Genomic DNA, 19,332 nt, shown 5'->3' with positions numbered 1-19,332 from the left:
CGGCGAGAGCGATTTGGACCGAGAAAGCGACAAATTTCCCCATTAATTTGAGCAAGAATGAAAGTTTGGGGGAAGAGGAAAGTGAGAGTGAAGGACTAGAAGAAACAAAAAGACGAGGGCATTGGGAGCGATTCGGATGTTATTAGACACATTTACTAGGTGTCACATGTTTGGTTTCGTCATGTAATGTTTTTGATTTAGGACATTCAGTCACGTTTTGCACATCCTGGTTTTGTTTGCTTCCATGCCAACCTCATTAGTTTTCACCTGTCACGTCCCTGTTCTCAGCCTCACACCTGTTTTCACTAATGATCAGAACTATTTAAGTCACTCTTTTTCTTGTCTTCGTCCTGGGATCTTCTCACACTCGCACGCACCCTACCCATGCTGTCCAAACCTCCACGTCCTCGCCCACAGTTTCATGCCGAGTAAGTTTATGTATTTATGCCACAGTGCTATTTTTGTTTTGTATGTTCATAGTTCATTCATGCCAATCGAGCAAGTGTTTTTGTTTCCTGTTTATATTATGTAGCCAAGTTTTATACCTCCTTGTGAGCGCCCTTAGTTTGATTATTTTTGATTACAGTGTTTGTTTATTTAATAAACCATGTACTCACATCCACGCCTCGCCCGTGTTGATCCTCATCTGCATCGAAGAAACAATCCATGTCCAAGCCAAGACTAGGATCATTCTGGAAAATCCCTTATCTGCTTATTGTGTTACTAGTGTTTTAGTGAGATTATATGGTCGTACCTGTACAACCTGAAAGTCGGAGGGGTGTGGTGACCACCAGTGTCTCCGAGGGAAGCCACGTTTCTCGACGAGGCGAAGGTAGCCGATGCTTTCTCTACGGTGGAAGCATCCGACAGTCAGGGGCAGCCGGAGGAAGGAGGCAAGAGAGTCTGCAGCTGCCTCTTTGACAGTGCAGGAGGAACGATGCAAGCTCTCCGCTCATGTCTACATTAAGAGCCGACTAATTACCTCCATTTTACCACCAAAACCTGCCGGTTGACATGTGGTAGGGAACCAAGTTCGCTTGACCGCTCTGTTCCATAGTAAAGCTTCACCGCCAACTTTCAGGAATGTAAACAAGGAAACACCGGCTGTGTTTGTGTTGCTAAAGGCAGCCGCAATACACCACTTCCCACCTACAGCTTTCTTCTTTGACGTCTCCATTATTAATTGAACAAATTGCAAAAGATTCAGCAACACAGATGTCCAGAATACTGTAGAATTATGCGATGAAAAGAGATGACTTATAGCTGTAAACGGTGTGTCCTCTACAATGTGTGACGTAGCGCACACGCATGATACAGCCGCGCACCATTTAAAATTGCAATTTAGTAAACTAAAGCGGCCGTATTGGCATGTGTTGCAATGTTAATATTTCATCATTGATATATAAACTATCAGACTGCGTGGTCGCTAGTAGTGGCTTTCAGTAGGCCTTTAATTAGCTGTCTACATAAGTGTACATTTTTTTTATTGAAAAAATACGGAGGCACGCCACCAGCAGGAACGTAAAATTTTTTTTTAACTCCACCAGGTTTTTTTTTTTTTTAGTTTGTTGTTGTTTTCCTGCGTGTAGTGCTTTTAGTTATTGTCTTACGCTGTTATTTTGGTGGCACTTCCTGTTTTGTTGGTGTTTTCCTGTGCAGTTTCATCAATCCATCAATTGCTTATATAGCCCTAAATCAGGAGTGTCTCAAAGGGTTGCACGACATCCTTTGCTCAGTTCCCACATCAGGGCAAGGAAAGACTCAACCCAATGGGTGTCCAAAGTGCGCCAGGCACGTAAGAAAACCCTTGTCTCCATGGCAACGTCTCTGTCGCTTTCGCTCATTTGCTGCTTTTCCACTAATGCAGGGGTAGGCAACCCAGAACGTTGAAAGAGCCCTTTTGGACCCAAATAACACAACGCTGTCAAGCGCCATTCATATAAAACTTGCGGGCTGAACTAACATTAAACTATTATTAAGGTGGGGGCCGCAAAATAAGGTCTCGCGGGCCACGTGTCGGAGATCCCTAGTATAAAGTCATATCCAACAATTGCGACGACGACTTTTTACTGTCAATTGATTTTCGTTTTTCAATAATTTCTGCTGGTGGTGTGCCTCTGCATTTTTTCAACACAAACAATGTGCCTTGGCTCAAAAAAGGTTGAAAAACACTGTACTAGTGGTGGCGGGACACTTGTCTATGATGTTTCCTTGTCCGACCTCGGCGACCAGAGACACAATTACTTAGCTGGAATACTACAATGAAAGTGCTGTTGTTTGCCGGTAAATGATTGTGGCTACACAGCAGCTTTCTCTGCCACTGCAGGCAGTGTCGCAGGAATGAGCTTCAATGTGTGCTGCAAGGTGTCCTTATTTTGGTGATTCATTTGCACTTCATGTCAGTGCCTAGGGGTGTAACAATGCATTTTAAAAAAACGTTTCAGAATTTGTGGTTGCTAATATGATCCAGGGATGATATTTTTTTTGTAGAACAATATGATCCATTTCAGGGAGTTTAAATCAATTCAGTAGCTTTGTAGCCAAACATTCAGGCGGTTTGACTGTGAAATAAGTACTGGATTGTACTGTATTCCGGTTATTTCTTATAAGGCCTATGTGTCAAAGTCAAGGCCTGCGTGCCAGATCCGGCTCGCAAATGGTTTATCTCTGACCCCCAGGATGATAGTTGATTACCGTATTTTCCGGATCATAAGGCGCACTGCTGATCAATGGTCTATTTTTGATCTTATTTCATTTATAAGGATTATAGGGCGCATTAAAGAAGTCATATTATTATAATTTTTTTTGTAAATGTAAAACACTATCTTGTGGTCTACATAACATGTAATGGTGGTCCTTTGTTCAAAATGATGCATAGATGATGTTTTACAGATCATCTTCAAGTCGCTTTCTGACAGTAGCTTCAGGATGCGTCGTTTTGTGGGCGGTCTTATTTACATGGCTCACCTTGGACAGCAACTTCTCCCCGTCATCTTTGTTGTAGCGGTGTAGCGTGCAAGGACGGGAGTGGAAGAAGTGTCAAAAAATGGAGCTAACTGTTTTAATGACATTCAGACTTTACTTCAATTAGTAACAGAGCAGCATCTTTTAATCCGAAGACGACAACACTGGAAATGTGTCCCGTGAAATACCGTTCGGAACTCTAATAACTAAAGTTCCCAGGGTGAATAATGTAAACTCACTACACCGGTATGTTTTAGCGCTTTCATAGCGAGTTTACTGACAGACATAAGTAAGAACTTTACGCTACTTTATATTAGAAATGGCAACAGCGGAGGATGAATGTCCCATAACAAGAACATAGAGAATAAGAAGAAGCTTATTGACTACGGAGTCGGCACGGACTACAAAGCGCGCAATTTTTCAGGATTTATGCAGGTCACAAATATAGATCAGTAGGTACCAGAAGGTAAGAAAAATTGGTTTTGCATAATATTGCAAAAAAAAAAACGTCAGATAATGTCTTACTTAATACACACACACACACACACACACACACACACACACACACACACACACACACACACACACACACACACACCATAATAATACTTGTATGTTGAAGCACATGAAATGGTGCAGCCTACACTTATCTCTTATGTCTGATTGCCATCTACTGGTCACACTTATCTTTACACTATGTACCAAATAAAATTGCTTTGAGGTGGGTAAGCTCAACCAAACTTATTCCGTATATAATGTGCACCGGGTTATAAAGTGAACAGTCGAGTTTTGAGACAAAAAATATTTAAATTGTGCCTTACTGTCTGCAAAATACGGTAATCATTAAATAAAATCCAGTACACTGTGTTAGGTCTTGGTTCAAACGGTGATGTGCAATAATTTTAATGTGTTTTAATAAACATTGAACCAGTTCGGTCTTTGGCTTTTAGCAAATTAGTTTTTTTTGGCTCTCTGATGTATTTGACTTTGACATCCCTGTTATAAGGGAATTAGCAATTACAGTGGTTAAAATCACCCAAGGTAATTTCAGCAGCGTCCGGATATTTATTTTCATTCATATTATTTACATGCACCTGGGGATAGGTTGATTGGCAACACTAAATTACATAGTACTTTATTTATGATATATAAATGGTTGGGAAAATTGTGTTAGATGTAAATATAAACAGAATACAATGATTTGCAAATCCTCTCCAACCCATATTCAGTTGAATATGCTACAAAGACAACATATTTGATGTTCAAACTCATAAACTTTATTTTTTTTGCAAATAATAATTAACTTAGAATTTCGTGGCTGCAACACGTGCCAAAGTAGTTGGGAAAGGGCATGCTCACCACTGTGTTACATCACCTTTTCTTTTAACAACACTCAATAAATGTTTGGGAACTGAGGAAACTAATTGTTGAAGCTTTGAAAGTGGAATTCTTTCCCATTCTTGTTTTACGTAGAGCTTCAGTCGTTCAGCAGTCTGAGGTCTCTGCTGTCGTATTTTACGCTTCATAATGCGTTTAAGTTCATCCATCATATTTTCCAGAGACTGAACATTTGCCAGTCATATAATTGCAAGAGTAAGCCTTCCTTTGCTAATCATGCGTCCTTGTCTATAGTCGGCTCCTCTCCCTCTGCCGTGCTTTCGTTTAGGCTTGTTGTCTGTTGGCCCCGTTTTCAGCGTCTGGATCGCGTACTCCAGCGTATCTGGGTCAAAAATTCTGAACATGCTCCACTCTCTCAGCTTTATTAGGGTTACACGCTCATAGAAAAACTTTTTCAGAGTATGTCATTCAAGCTCCGCACAAGAAAATGAGGAAAATATGTAAATGTAGACTCGGACACCTCTAAGACAACTTCATATAAAGTCTGCTCTTCTTAAAGTCAATGTTTTATTTTGTGGTGGCGATACAATTGATAAACTACCTTTAAAATCGACGTTAGCTCGATATACAGTACAGGCCAAAAGTTTGGACACGCCTTCTCATTCAATGCTTTTTCTTTATTGTCATGACTATTGTCACTGAAGGCATCAAAACTATGAATGAACACTTTGTGGTTCTTCCGAGGATGTCGTAGTCGTAATGGTTTGTGCAGTCCTTTGAGACATTTGTGATTTAGGGCTATATAAATAAACATTGATTGATTGATTGATTGAGTTGTGTACTTAAATAAAAATGTGAAATAACCGAAAACATGTAATTTATTCTAGTTTCTTCAAAATAGCTACTCTTTGTAATCGACAGTAGAACCCACTCCCAGCAACTATATTGGGTTAAATGAATGTAATTCTGAATATATAAGGGCTATTTCATGTTTAAAGTAATCTAATAATTCTAAAAAATGATTTAGAAGGCAGTTAACTGTTTATTTGCTTTGACTGTAATTCTTCGACTTATTAATAATATTCCGACTTCGCTGAATTTTGTGACCACATTTATATTATCATGGAGTAAATTATTGACGCAATAAACACTTCCTGTCATTCACTTCGAATGCGCACAACGTGGGAATTCAGTACTCCTCTGTATCGAACCAAAAAGAGTGGTCCAAGTTCACGCTAAATAACCTGACAACACAGATCTCTCCTGCTGTGTATTTGAATGATCTGTCAGACCAGGTGCGCATGTTAAGAAATCGAGTTACAATGCAGACCACCAACTCAAGATCATCTAAGATGGACTGATGCAAAGTGGAAAAGTCTTTAGTGGTCTGACGAGTCCACATTTCAAATTGTTTTTGGAAACTGTGGAGGTTGTGTTCTCCGGACCAAAGAGGAAAGGAATCATCTGGATTGTTATAGGTGCTAAGTTCAAAAGCCAGCATGTGTGATGGTATGGGGGTGTATTAGTGCCCAAGGCATGGGTAACTTACACATCTGTGAAGGCACCATTAATGCTGAAAGGTACATGCAGGTTTTGGAGCAACATATGTTGTCATCCAAGCAACTTTATAATGGACGCCCCTGCTTATTTCAGCAAGACAATGCCAAGCCACGCGTTGCTTCATAGTTAAAGTGTGCGGGTACTGGACTGGCCTGCCTGTAGTCCAGACTTGTCTCCCAATTAAAAATTTGTGTTCATTATGAAGCCTAAAATACCACAACGGAGACCCCAGACTTTTGAACCACGTAAGCCGTACATCAGGGGTGTCCAAACTTTTTCCACTGAGGGCCGCACACTGAAAAATCAAAGCAAGTGGGGGCCATTTTCATATTTTTTATTTTAAAAAACAATGCAATATATGTATAAAAAATATACATTTAGGCCTCCACTCAGTTATGATCCCAGGGACCCCAAAGGGTTTTGGTCAAAAAATAAATAAAAAGTGTCATTATTCAGTATTACTATCTTAATTATTGTTCAAGTTTTAAATCTCTAGATCAACATTAGGAAAAAAAAAAGAAGGAAAAAACACAAAAAATGCAATATTTTCACCCAATAACTTTTTTAGGTGGAATATTTGAGATTATATAATAATTGGAGCCTTAATTTTGGATTTTGATTCATTATTATTTTTTGAGCAATGACACTTAAAAACAAATCACACAAAAATAATTGGGGATCCAAGAGTGTCCTACTCATTAAAGTGTTAAAAAATAAATTATATATTTTTTTTACTTTTAGCACAATAATCTCGAGATCAACTTCAGATATATCCGTCAATTTTACGTTTTATTGTTGTTTACGTTATTTGTTTGTATGTTTTAGGCCCTTCTTTTAGAAAAAAAAACAGCTCAGTTTTTTTATATGGCAAAACACAGAATATGCAACATTTTCCCCCAAAAATATTTCAAAGTGGAATATTTAATGTGATGTAATCGGAGCCTTGAATAGGTCAATAATTAAAAATGACATTGATTTTGATTCATTATTATTTTTTATAGAAAGAAACAGCCTGCATGGCAGCTTTGTGTTATAAGAGTAAGCATTGCAACAATTTCTTGTTACATTTCACCTGTTTGCTCTTTTATATCACTTTTTATGTTTTTTATTTTTTCCAATTGAATTCTTAAAATGTGCCATGAGGCCGTTAAAAAATAACCCGCGGGCCGCACTTTGGACACCCCTGCCGTATATCAAGCAATAATGGGAAAGAATTCCACCTGAAAAGCTTCAAAAATATCTCCTCAGTTCCCAAAGGTTTACTGAGTGTTGTTAAAAGGAAAGGCCATGTAACACAGTGGTAAAAATGCCCCTGTGACAACTGTTTTGCAATGTGTTGCTGCCATTAAATTATAAGTTAATGATTATTGAACAAAATTAAGTTTTCTCAGTTCAAACATTAAATATCTTGTCTTTGCAGTCTATTCAATTCAATATAAGTTGAAAAGGATTCACAAATAATTGTATTCTGTTTTTATTTACCATTTACGCAATGTGCCAACTTCACTGGTTTTGGGGTTTGTTTAATACAAAAGCGTGGCTTTGTAGTAAAAGAGTGCTGGTACTAGACTGGTCTGCCTGTAGTCCAGACCTGTGTCCCGTTGAAAATGTGTGGAGCGTCAAATACGGCAACGGAGACCCCGGACTGTTGAACAACTTAAGCTGTACATCAAGCAAGAATGGGAAAGAATTCCACCTGAAAAGCTTCAAAAATGTGTCTCCTCAGTTCCCAAACATTTACTGAGTGTTGTTAAAAGGAAAGGCCATGTAACACAGTGGTTAAAATTACCCTCTGCCAAATATGTTGCAATGTGTTGCTGCCATTAAATTCAAAAGTTAATGATTATTTGCACACACAAAAAAAGTTTCTCAGTTGGAACATTAAATATCTTGTCTTTGCAGCCTATTCAATTAAATATAAGTTGAAAAGTATTCGCAGATCATTGTATTCTGTTTTTATTTACCATTTACACAACGTGCCAACTTCACTGGTTTTGGGTTTTTGTATTTTGTATTCACTATTGCGGCCATGATGTCGTAAAAAAAAAAAAAAAGTAAAACGCATCAATACAAAGCAGACAGAAGAATGTTTGACATATTTATGCTTGATCAAGGACTAAAACATGCTCATTGCTTGTCTCCCTTTCCCAGATCTACCCACTGGATGGGAAGAAGGATACACGTTTGAGGGCGCACGATGCTTCATTAAGTGAGTGATGCATCCCAGACATAATTTCCCACGCAAGCATGACATGATTACAAGTGTCGTAGGATTCAAAAACATGCACCCTTTGTGTACGCCTTTTTAAAAGGATTCTTCCTGGTTGGGAGTTTGAAACCTTTACACCTCATATCTTTACATGGCCGGGGTGTCAAAAGTTAATGATTACACCTGTAGGAACATTGCACAATGTGCAAGTACATGGCACACCTCTGCATAGTGTGCTGTAGATTTTATTGATTGAATGAGCCAATTGAAGGAGTTGGGCTCTATTAGTTGTTTCTTTCTTTCCTTCTTCCTTTTTTTATTTCTCCTGTCTGCCTTGAAATAGATGGAAAAATATGTCTCTAGTTTGTGTCAGCTTGAAGCATTTGCATCTGTTGCAAGTTTTGTTGATTCTATGTAACTTGTTTATGTGCTATGGATATGTTTTTTCTAGGGGTGAGCAAATTAATGCGTTAATTATGAGTTAACTCATCAATCTATTAACACCGACAATTATTTTATCGCACATTTGCGTATGTTGTTTACATGCTTTTATTTTGTTAACGCCTTTTCTTAACAAGATGGCGTCGCTCGGCGTCGCGGGGCTCTTGGTAAAGATGGAACATTTGGCAAAAATACCGGACAATTCTGCAAATTTCATGGCTGGCTTACAGCGTGGTCACTCCGGGATCACTTACGACCGCCAGACAATTCTGGATGTGGATAGATCGGGCCGTTTTGGACTGAATGAGGCGTGCTTGCTAGACCGGCTAGCTAGCATGGGAATACTTTGCCGGCTACATCCAGCGGCCTGTGAAGCAGCGGGGTATATGTGTTGTCTGTCTATTTATGAATAATGCAGACCAGGAGTGTTGGCTGAGTTCTTAACGTTTACTTTCAGAGCGTGCATATCACAACATACAAGATGCCGTCATGGCGACACAACCTATACCGGGCTACCGCGCATGCTCGTCACTCCTGTTGCATGCTGGGTAGGGTAGTTCTTTTTTTCCCTGGCTCATAACATCACAATATAGTACCATGTATATGATGCCTTCAGTTTATCAAAGCACCAAGCAAACAATCGGAAAATTCCCATCATATCAATTCCTAGATATGGTCATAATTATTTTAAGTGCACTACGCAGAATAAACACAACATTATTAATATTGCTACTACGGATAATTTGATCAAAAATTCCCTAAAACAGCCCACTACCTATAATATAGGTTTTTTAAACATAAGATCCCTGATAAAAAAAATGTTTCTGCTGTTACCTCAGAAATTGCCTGTTCAGATGTTATGATTGTGGCTCAGAGATTTGTATGTAGATTATATTTATTTTCCATAACAAACAGGATAACTTAAATACCCTGGCAGTGGCAATAAGCTTAAATGTTTGTATTTACATTTTTGGAGTTGATTTTCATAAAATATGCTATTTAACTGCTACTGTTTAACAAGGACTGATTTAAATTGTGTTTGCACAACAAATGTTTTGGCGCTTTTGTTCATGTGGGAGAATATTCCAATAAAGGTGCACTACACACTACTTTTGAATTCATTATTGGGCTTTGCGTATACAATGCAGTTAATCGCGATTAATCGGACAAGTAGTGCGATTAACTTTGATTAAAATTTTTAATCGTTGCCCAGCCCTAGTTTTTTCCCTTGGCCTCAGTCTGGACCCCCTCCCTGGAGTCCAGCCTTTGACAGAATATTTTTTTTACTCTTCCCTTGCCCTCTCCCCAACGTTTATCCGTTACTCACCTTTTTTTTTGTTAGGGGCGCCGGACGTTGGCAGATTGTCAGCGATCCTTTTTCTGTCTCCCTGAAATATTTGTCTGATCTTGAATGGGATTGTGCTGAAAATCTCAATTTCCCCCCGGGGGATTAATAATGAGCTTCTGTTCTGATTCTCATTACAATTTTGAAAAGCTTTATGTTCAGTTTTGCGCTACTTGAAGACTTAGATGTATAAGTACATGGTTATAATCAGGTGTCATTCCAGTATTTTTTTTTCAAAAACCTGCAAAACCCTATGCAAACGTTTGTGTGTGTGTGACGTGCATCAGTGTTATGTAAGAGCTGGCTCTTTCATTTCTTCCTCCTCTTACAGAAAGGCTCTCCCTGTTCAGCCCATATTAAAACTTTTAACGACAGTAAATCATTAAGTTATTTTTAAAGTCACTGCATCGTCCCAACAGAGCATCGCCGCTTGACCTACAACTCGAGGCTCTTCTTTAATTAAATGTCAAACCATCCAAATGAGTTAAGACTTGGTGAAACACAAATCACTTTTGTAAATATTAATAATGCATCATATTTGCAAAAGCAACATATTATTTCATGTTCAATTCACACATTTATTGAGCATTGATATTGTTGAATTGCTCTACTTCTACTTGACTCCAAGTTGCAAAAGGCAGACTTATCCAGCTTGCTGTCTAAAGAAGTTGTACCATTGAAGATGGTACAACTCCTCCAGGCAGTATTATTTTAATTAGAGATGCACCGATTAATCGGTAACCGAATATATTCGGCCGAATATGGCAAAAAAAGCCACATTCGACCTTCGGCGGAATGAGTTAAAAACAAGGCCGAATAGTGGCGTGTGACGCAATTTTTTGACGCGGTGACGCAATCAACCAACGTGCAGTGACGTTGGGATATGTTGTGTACCTGTATAAGTGTATGAGGTTACAAGCACACACTTATTGAGATTTAGTGGGGCCTCTGTTTACATTATTAGCCTGTTGTGTAGGCTACCTGTATAAGTGTATGAGGTTACAACCACACACTTAATTGAGATTTACTTGAGACTTCTGTTTACATTATTAGCATATCTACTGTGGCTAAGCAGACTTTTGCCAAAAGGACAATAATTCATTTGTTGTGGGTTTATCCACTTTAATGCACTTTATTTTTTTTTTGGAAAGCATGTTTGGTTTGAAGGCCTAATATAAATGAAAAACTTTGTGCTTTTTTTGAAAAGCAAAGGCTACTGGAATATTAAAAAAAAAAGTCAATATTCAATAAAAAATGACTTTATTTGAAAAACATGTCTATTTATTTTAGGCCATGCAATATTTAAAAAATTGTGAAAAACTTCATTCATTATTCGGTATTCGGCCAAGCGTTTAAATTTTATTCGGCTTCAGCCACAAATTTTCATTTCGGTGCATCCCTAATTTTAATACAACACTAACTTTGGCAGCAGTTGTTCAGAAAGTTTCTGGATCTTTCAGAAGTTACCATTATTGAGAATACGTGCCATTTGGCATTTCCCCACTTATTGTACACACAAAGTGCACTTGTTTTATTTTTTATAATTTAAAATCAAGATAAAATTTGGCGGATGACTTTGCATATCAGAGGCTGCAAGGGTGTCTGTGTGCCCCCATGAATTTCCTCTCCTGCTTTGACTTCCTCATGAATTTGAGCAGCTCCATGTGGCAGACTGTCTGGCAGTCAAGCTGAATGGCGGCCGAGTGTTTTATGACTTTTATCAGTCAGTGAGAGCCAGACCTTTACTCTACCTTTTTTTGAAAAACAGCATTGGCATCGTCGACATGAGGATTCTGCAGTATGGCCTCAAAATCTATTCCGCAAGCCTCCTGTGATAACATTATATATCACAATATATTATTTGGCATATAAATGATATAGAACTAGGGCTGGGCGATATGGCCTATTTTTGATATCTCGATATTTTTAGGCCATATCGCGATACACGATATATATCTCGATATTTTGTCTTAGCCTTGAATGAACACTTGATGCATATAATCACAGCAGTATGATGATTCTATGTGTCTACACAACTCCTGTGACTGTAACATCAATAAAATACTATTGGTAGGCTAGGCTAGCTGCCGGAACTTGCCCAAACGTCAGCCTCCATTCCTTTGAGACCGAGTGAAATGTTTCAGTCACGTTATCAGCATTATGGCTTTCATGCATCACCCCAGTTTGCAAGACTTGAGACTGGAGCTGCCATTGATCTGTGATGTAGTGCCCGGTGAATGTGGCGTATGACTCTGTGGTCGCAGAGGTCCAGTGATCACAGGTAAGAGCTACTCTGCTAGCTTTAGTCAGTCACTTTGTCTCTCTGTAAAGTGAAGGTACAACATTGTCTGTAAAAACCGAGCGTGGTGGGATGTCATACCGTGGCTCAATGGTTTTGATCATGAACCTGAAGCCTTCTCTCTCCACTGCGCTGTATGGTCGCAGGTCTTTTGCAATTAAACGAGTGATGGATCTGGTTATCTTCTTTGCCCGTTCAGACCTGGGTGGTCATTTTGTGAGCTGATGAAGTGTGCGTTGAGCAGCTGCCGGTGTTGTTAGTGGATGATCTGTTTCCTTTGATGACTCTAGGGTGGTGTCTGTCCAAGTGAGCGCGGGGATTTGAAGAATTCCCAAAATATTTAACTTTATCAATCAATCAATCAATCAATCAATGTTTATTTATATAGCCCCAAATCACAAATGTCTCAAACGACTGCACAAATCATTACGACTACAACATCCTCGGAAGAACCCACAAAAGGGCAAAGAAAACTCACACCCAGTGGGCAGGGAGAATTCACATCCAGTGGGACGCCAGTGACAATGCTGACTGAGAAACCTTGGAGAGGACCTCAGATGTGGGCAACCCCCCCCCCCCCCCCCCCCCTCTAGGGGACCGAAAGCAATGGATGTCGAGCGGGTCTAACATGATACTGTGAAAGTTCAATCCATAGTAGCTCCAACACAGCCGCGAGAGTTCAGTTCAAAGCGGATCCAAGACAGGAGCGAGAGTCCTGTCCACAGGAAACCATCCCAAGCGGAGGTGGATCAGCAGCGTAGAGATGTCCCCAACCGATACACAGGCGAGCGGTCCATCCTGGGTCCCGATGAGCGGTCCATCCTGGGTCTCGACTCTGGACAGCCAGTACTTCATCCATGGTCATTGGACCGGACCCCCTCCACAAGGGAGGGGGGGACATAGGAGAAAAAAGAAAAGAAGCGGCAGATCAACTGGTCTAAAACGGAGGTCTATTTAAAGGCTAGAGTATACAGATGAGTTTTAAGGTGAGACTTAAATGCTTCTACTGAGGTAGCATCTCCAACTGTTACCGGGAGGGCATTCCAGAGTACTGGAGCCCGAACGGAAAACGCTCTATAGCCCGCAGACTTTTTTTGGGGCTCTAGGAATCACTAATAAGCCGGAGTCTTTTGAACGCAGATTTCTTGCCGGGACATATGGTACAATACAATCGGCAAGATAGGATGGAGCTAGACCGTGTAGTATTTTATACGTAAGTAGTAAAACCTTAAAGTCACATCTTAAGTGCACAGGAAGCCAGTGCAGGTGAGCCAGTATAGGTATATATGTATGTATATATGTATATAAAGGTATATACAGTATAGGTATATATGTATGTATATATGTATATAAAGGTATATACAGTATAGGTATATACGTATGTATATATGTATATAAAAGTATATACAGTATAGGTATATATGTATGTATATATGTATATAAAGGTATATACAGTACAGGAGTAATGTGATCAAACCTTCTTGTTCTTGTCAAAAGTCTAGCAGCCGCATTTTGTACCAACTGTAATCTTTTAATGCTAGACATCTTAGCGTTGCAAAGTCTGAGTCATGTCAAGCCCTTTTTTTGCCACGGTAAAATCCAAAGTGTCTCCAAACGTTTGCTTTCAAAGTCCGCGGAGGCGGTTGTATTTCTTCTTTAAGCTGCTCGGATTCTTTTTCTTCTACCTGCATTTTAGCGGCAACACAACTTAGTAGCTAGCCACCAGGTAACCACGCTGCTTCTTGTGCAATACCTACGGTAGCCCAGAAGGCACACACACACATTGCCGGGAGCGGGGGTAGTGCAGCATGTTGAGTTGAGCTAACCCTCGTCCTCCAGTGATCATACTAGTAGTAATAAACATAGTCTATTTGCCAGCTTGCTGTCTAAAGAATGGAGGCGAGGATTACTGACTTAGAAGTGGTTCTGCACTCGGGAGGAATATCCGCTGCTAGCTTGATAGCAAGAATGCTAAATTGTGTTGACGTTTTGGTTCACTTAGCACAGTCAAATTTGCGGGACACAGCTAGAATGTGTCTATACCATGCAATTTCACTATAGATGTCCGATAAGATCGGACTGCTGACAGAGTAAAACAACTTGCACTGAGCCTAGTCTATAAAATCCGCTACACCTCCTTGATACCGAAGTACATGTCCAACTACTTCCTTAACGTAAATGACCGCCATAACCACAACACCAGGGGGAGCTCCACAAACCACGTTAAACCCAGATTTCGATCTAACAAAGGTCTTAACTCATTCTCTTTCTATGCCACATCAATGTGGAATGCACTCCCAACAGGTATAAAAGTAAGTGCATCTCTATATTCCTTCAAAACCGCTCTAAAACAACACCTCCAGGCAACTTCAACACTTTACTAATACCCTCCTCCATTCACATCCCATCTCCCCGGATTATAAACAACTCAAATGTACTTCTAATGTATATACTTGTTCTTATGCTATCTGAACTCACTATGTTCTCTGCTGGCTGTACATATCCTGCTAAATAAGACCTACACTGTTTCAATGTCCGCATTTCTCTGTTGATGCAATTGTTGATGACCGAAGTTCTGATATCAACCAAAGCTCCTCATCCCATCACCCGGATTGTAAATAATGTAAATAATTCAATGTATATACTATGATGATTAACTTGTGTGATGACTGTATACTATAGTATATATTTGTACCATGAATTGATTAACGTGGACGTGGATCCTGACTTAAACAAGTTGAAAAACTTATTGAGGTGTTACCATTTAAATAAATAAATAAATGGGTTGTACTTGTATAGCGCTTTTCTACCTTCAAGGTACTCAAAGCGCTTTTGACACTACTTCCACATTTACCCATTCACACACACATTCACACACTGATGGAGGGAGCTGCCATGCAAGGCGCCAACCAGCACCCATCAGGAGCAAGGGTGAAGTGTCTTGCTCAGGACACAACGGACGTGACGAGGTTGGTACTAGGTGGGATTTGAACCAGTGACCCTCGGTTTTCGCACGGCCACTCTCCCACTGCGCCACGCCGTCCCTTAGTGGTCAATTGTACAGAATATGTACTGTACTGTGCAATCTACTAATAAAAGTATCAATCAATCAATCAAATTATCGGCCGATAAATATTTTATAATGTAATATTATCGGTATCTGTTTGAAAAAGTTAAATGTATGACTTTTTAAACCGCAGCTGTACTGAGTGGTACACGGACGTAGGGAGAAGTACAGTGCAGTCGTGTCTCCCAGTCATACTTGCCAACCCTCAAGATTTTACCAGGAGACTCACAAATTTCAGTGCCCCTCTCGAAAATCTCCTGGGGCAACCCATCCATCCATCCATTTTGTACCGCTTATTCCCCTTTGGAGTCGCGGGGGGCGCTGGCGCCTATCTCAGCTACAATGAGGCGGAAGGCGGGGAACACCCTCGACAAGTCGCCACCTCATCGCAGGGCAATTACGGATAGACAGACAATGTTCACACTCACATTCACACACTTGGGCCAATTTAGTGTTGCCAATCAACCTATCCCCAGGTGAATGTCTTTGGAAGTGGGAGGAAGCTGGAGTACCTGGAGGGAACCCACGCATTCTCGGGAGAACATGCAAACTCCACACAAAAAGATCCCATTGAACCCAAGACTACTCAGGACCTTTGTATTATGAGGCAACCATTCTCCCAAATTTCTCCCAGACAACAATATTGGAGGCGTGCCATAAAGGCACTGCCTTAGCGGCTTTTCACACACACCAATGAAAGCAAGGCATACTTGGTCAACAGCCATACAGGTCACACTGAGGGTGGCCGTATAAACAACTTTAAACTCTGTTACAAGTATACGCCACACTGTGAACCCACACCAAACAAAAATGACAAACACATTTTGTGAGAACATCCGCACCGTAACACAACAGAACAAATACCCAGGACCCCTTGCAGCACTAACTCTTCTTGGACACTACAATATACACCCCCCGCTACCCCAAACCCCACCCCCAACCCTGCCCACCTCAACCCCCTCATCCTCTCTCAGGGAGAGCATGTCCCAAATTCCAAGCTGTTGTTTTGAGGCATTTTTAAGAAAATAATGCACTTTGTGACTTCAATAATAAATATGGCAGTGCCATGTTGGCATTTTTTTCCATAACTTGAGTTGATTTATTTTGGAAAATCTTGTTAGATTGTTTAATGCATCCAACAAATTAGGCATAATAATGTGTTGATTCCACCACTGAATACATCGGTATCGGTTGATATCGATAATTAAGAGTTGGACAATATCGGAATATCGGATATCGGCAAAAAAGTCATTATCGGACATCTCTAATTATCACAGTATAACAATAGCATGAAAAGGTATATAGTCGTCCAAATTTAGATCATTTATATCGTCTATATCGCACTACTTAAGTCTTCATCAGCATGTTGAGGGTCTAACTACTATTTCCTCAGCCATGAATATTTATAATATTTATATAACGTGGAAACGTTTGAAAGGCCACCTCGATTCCATTAGTGATTGATTGTGAAATGTGTGGTTTCATCTTTTATTTTGAAAGGGTGTATATTGATTAAATGACAAGTGAGGAGCACAATTTATACCAACCATCTGCACCGATGCCCTGCCGTGTGTGCGTGTGTGTGTGTGTGTGTGTGTGTGTGTGTGTGTGTGTCAATGTGCAGCGAGCCTTGAAAGCTGCACGTGGATCCTTAAGTCAGATGTAATTAATGTAATTAAGTCATAAAACTCAGTCACGGATAATTCAACTGACACATTCTCTGACCTGCAGAAGACAGAATTTTTAGTCTCTAATGGCTGTTTTTTTATACTGTACATCGCCTGAAAATACACCAAAACTATTTACGTAGCCCAAAGTTTCTTTAAAGGTGACAACTCAAAGCTACTCTTGAGTTTAGAGACCTACCTATTGATCCTCCTCATCTTCTGGCAGTGTGAGGCTTTGTTGACAGTGAGGGCTTAAGCCCATGAAAACACTGAAGCAAATACGAGTTTGTGGGTTCAATCATATCAATGCGACTTTCCGAAAAAGGCCTGAATGTACAGTATGGCTACTTTTTTGGGCACAATGAGCGATGACGGCCATGATTGTTTCGGTCGCGATGATTTTTTATGGCCCATCAATCAGGAATTATTTTGGGCAAGTCCAGTACTTACTTTATCCCGGAATTAAACAGGCTAGCTCGCTTTCATCCATCCATCCATTTTCTACCGCTTATTCCCTTTTGGGGTGGCGGGGGGCGCTGGCGCCTATCTCAGCTACAATCGGGCGGAAGGCAGGGTACACCCTGGACAAGTCGCCACCTCATCGCAGGGCCAACACAGATAGACAGACAACATTCACACTCACATTCACACACTAGGGACCATTTAGTGTTGCCAATCAACCTATCCCCAGGTGCATGTCTTTGGAGGTGGGAGGAAGCCAGAGTACCCGGAGGGAACCCACGCATTCACGGAGAACATGCAAACTCCACACAGAAAGATCCCGAGCCTGGATTTGAACCCAGGAATGCAGGACCTTCGTATTGTGAGGCAGACGCACTAACCCCTCTGCCACCGTGAAGCCCAGCTCGCTTTCAACTTGGTTTATTCTTAAAAGCCAGTATTTTTTCTAGGGATGCACCGAAATGAAAATTTGTGGCCGAAGCCGAAACCGAATAAAATTGGAGCGCTTGGCCGAAGGCCGAATACCAAATACCGAATGATAAATGCAGTTTTTCACAACTTTTTTATGTTGCATAAATAGCTTAAAATACATTTTTAGACATGCTTTTCAAATAAAGTACATTTTTATTGAATATTGACATTTTTTAATATTCCAGTAGCCTTTGCTTTTCAAAAAAAGCACAGTTTTTCATTTATATTAGGCCTTCAAACAAAACATGCGTTCCAAAAAAATTAAATAAAGTGCATTAAAGTGGATAAACCCACAACAAATGAATTATTGTCCTTTTGGCAAAGGTCTGCTTAGCCACAGTAGATATGCTAATAATGTAAACAGAATTCTCAAGTAAATCTCAATTAAGTGTGTGCTTGTAACCTCATACACTTATACAGGTAGCCTACACAACAGGCTAATAATGTAAACAGAGGCCCCACTAAATCTCAATTAAGTGTGTGCTTGTAACCTCATACACTTATACAGGTACACAACATATCCCAGGCCAGAACAGATTTGTCAATAACAGTACTTCAGCTTCAGAATAAAAAGAAGGAAACTAACTATGTACAAAACAATTTAAATTTAACATTGGTTGATTGCGTCACCGCGTCAAAAAATTGCGTCATTGCGTCACACGCCACTATTCGGCCTTGCTTTTAACTCATTCCACCGAAGGCCGAATGTGGCTTTTTTTGCCATATTCGGCCGAATATATTCGGTTACCGATTAATCGGTGCATCCCTAATTTTTTCATTAGTTCCAGTACCAGTGCAGGGATTCGGTTTTGTTATGTTCTTTTACAGTATCTTTTTTTCATTTCTGCTTACGTGATTAGAACCTGCTTTGACATGCTACGCGCAACAAGCCTGCTGATTTCACTGCGACTCACCGGGTATTTGTTGACAGGTTGATGTGATAACGATCTGGGAAAGTGCTCGTCACATTTCAAGCCCGTATGACAAGTAATTAGTGAGAGCCTCATAAAGCCATCCAAAACCATGAGCCTGAGGACCAGATACAGCCAGTCTGTATGTTTCGCATCATACTGGTTATATTTGTGGAATTTGAACGTTAATGAAGAAATATTTCTAACCTAGATGATGAATTCATCTTGTTTTGAGACTCAAAAACAAATACATTATTAATGAATCTCTCTGACCCAACGCGTTTTTGAACCTGTAAAAGGATATGACCTGTTCTAATGCCGGCATCATCGGGTTACACAGTGCGAACAATAAGGAGCAGATTGTGCTGACGTCGACTGTCCTCTAAGGAGAGGACGGGCGCAGGGCATTTGTGTGATGGTGTGTACTCAGTATTTGATGACATTAGTTTGGAATTAGTCCTTTTGAGCCTGTTTTAGTGTGTGGAGGAACTTGGTGCGGATTCTTCCTCCCACACTACAATATATACATTATGGCAGGGGTGCCCACACTTTTTCTGCAGGCGAGCTACTTTTCAATTGACCAACTCGAGGGGATCTA

General features: G+C 40.2%; 1 pseudogene; it reads left to right on the top strand.

Moving 5' to 3' along the window:
* Positions 1–19,332, top strand: part of LOC133562870 (pleckstrin homology domain-containing family A member 5-like) — a 344,567-nt pseudogene that overhangs the window by 1,917 nt on the left and 323,318 nt on the right.

This window comes from Nerophis ophidion, linkage group LG12, assembly GCF_033978795.1.
Source record: "Nerophis ophidion isolate RoL-2023_Sa linkage group LG12, RoL_Noph_v1.0, whole genome shotgun sequence".
NCBI lineage: Eukaryota > Metazoa > Chordata > Actinopteri > Syngnathiformes > Syngnathidae > Nerophis > Nerophis ophidion.
Note: the sequence above shows the minus strand (reverse complement) of the source record. Positions and strands in the feature narration are given on the sequence as shown.